This window comes from Grammomys surdaster, unplaced genomic scaffold (assembly GCF_004785775.1).
Source record: "Grammomys surdaster isolate TR1022 unplaced genomic scaffold, NIH_TR_1.0 373, whole genome shotgun sequence".
NCBI classification, from domain to species: Eukaryota; Metazoa; Chordata; class Mammalia; order Rodentia; family Muridae; genus Grammomys; species Grammomys surdaster.
The window spans coordinates 2,175,628-2,177,988 of NW_021604792.1; the positions used below are offsets into that span (position 1 = coordinate 2,175,628).

Genomic DNA, 2,361 nt, shown 5'->3' on the forward strand with positions numbered 1-2,361 from the left:
TGTTTTTTGTTTTGTTTGTTTGTTTTCATGCAAGGGTGACTTTATTAAGCTTTGCATTCTAATTACAGCTAGGCATTTCATTTGACAATCAGACATGACATTCTAGATAATATTTCACAACACCTAGGGACAGAGCAGCTGACTCTGCAGTTATTATGCATGGTGAGTACCTCAAGGAGTCACTCAGGGACAGAACGTAAATCACAACTGGTCCTCCTCACCAAATAAGTACTTTAGATAAGTAGCTACAATGAAAAGTACCTGGTCATGACAGAGTTACAGAGAGCTTGCACCTAAATCTATCCTCTTATTCTTGGATAAGAATTGGGGTCACATATTAAAAGGTGAATGATTCTGTCAGATTAAGCCACATGTTTTCTATGAGTGACAGTAACACGGATGAATTCCTTTTGTTTAAGAAATCAAGTGAAGAAGAAATGATAGTAAAACACCACTATGCTATTTACCATAGGAGACATGTAGTCACTGCTGAGAGTTTCTCTTCACTCTGCTGGCTTCTTTAGGAGTTCGTCTGAGATATCTTCATTGTGACTGTCTTGAGCTCAGTGTATTCATAAAGACCATGTTCACCCAGTTCTCGTCCATTTCCAGACATCTTGAATCCACCGAAGGGGCACTGGGCTGACAACATCATATAGCAGTTTACACACACTACTCCAGCCTGGAGAGCAGAAGTCACAGTGATGGCCCTATCCAGGTCTTTAGTGAAGAGTTCTGCTGCTAGACCATAGGTAGTATTGTTTGCTCTCTTGATCACATCATCTATGGACTTAAACTTCATGATTTGTTGCACTGGTCCAAATATCTCCTCTTTGGCAATGCACATTTCATTGGTCACATTGGAGAAATCTGTGGGCTGGACAAAGAACCCTTTGTTCCCCCAGCGTCCTCTACCACACTCCAGTTTGGCTCCTTCTTTCTTCCCACTCTCAATGAGATCAAGGATTTTATCATGTTGTTCCTTGTTAATCCGGGGGCCTTGATTTATTCCTGTGGTCAGAAGATTTACAAGAACATATTTCTTAGCTCGCTCAACACTCATTCTTACAAACTCATCATAAATTGACTCCTCAACAAAAATCCGGGATGCTGCAACACAACATTGGCCTTGAAGGTAGAACACTCCTTGGTGTGCAAACTCAACAGCAATGTCCAAGTCAGCATCTGCAAACACAATGCAAGGGCTCTTTCCCCCAAGCTCCAGGGTGACCCTCTTCAGACTGCTTTTCCCTGCAGCTTCTTTGATTAATTTGCCAACCTGTGTTGATCCCGTGAAGGCCACCATGTGAGAGAAGATGGCTGCCCCTGCAGTTGGCCCATAACCAGGGACAATGTTCACCACACCAGGAGGAAATCCTGCCTCTTTTATTAAAGATGCCATGTGAAGCGCCGTGAGTGGGGTTTGCTCTGCTGGCTTGACAACCATGGTGTTCCCACAGCTAAGGGCTGGGCCGATCTTCCAAATGAACATCACTATCGTAAAATTCCAAGGGATGATTTGGCCACACACCCCAATAGGTTCACATCTTGTATAAGTGAAAATGTCTCCATCACTCGGTATTGTTTGACCATGGATCTTGTCAGCCGAGCCTGCACAGTACTTTAATGCTTTTCTGCAGCCTTGTAAATCCGACAAGTATGCATTGGCAAAGACTTTCCCACCATTAATTGCCTCCATTGTAGCCAGCAGCAGACGTTCTCTTTCTATTAAGTCAGCCAGCTTGTTCAGCAGGCGTCCCCTCTCTGAAGCATCCATGGTGCGCCATGGGGAGCCAATCTGGAAAGCCTGTCTTGCCTTCAGAGCTTTGTCAACATCAACCTTGTCCCCCTTCTTCCACGTGGCAGATGACCTCCTCAGTTGCAGGGTTAATGACGGGAAATTTCTTGCCACTCACTGAATCATGCCATTCATTGTTTATGAAGGTCTTGGTGTATTGAATCTTCAAGTCGGCCAGCGGGGCAGGGACTGCAGGTTGTGCAGGGGAAGACATTGCTGGTTTGGCTCCTGGAACACAGGTGACAGGCTCAGCAAATTGGTTCTATGTTTGGTGTTTCTGAATTCATCACATTTTATGGTCTTTGAATTTCCTGGATCTGTGGCTGGATGTCTGCCATAAATCTTAGGAAATTCTCCAGCATTTAATACAAACATCTTTTTGAATTCTCTCTCCTCATCTTTTTCTCTTCTCTTTCAGCATTTTAATTTACTGAGATTTATACATTTTATATAGTTTTACTCTTCTGTATGATCTGATCTGCTTGCTCTTTTTTCTCCTTCACACCATCAGATTGAATCTTGGTTCTTTAGAGGATTGATGTATCTGACTGTGAACTTACCAA

At 43.3% G+C, this 2,361-nt stretch overlaps 1 pseudogene; it reads right to left on the reverse strand.

Annotated features, from left to right (window-relative positions):
* Positions 1-503: 503 nt before the first annotated feature.
* Positions 504-2,036, reverse strand: LOC114632487 (annotated as a pseudogene).
* Positions 2,037-2,361: the final 325 nt, after the last annotated feature.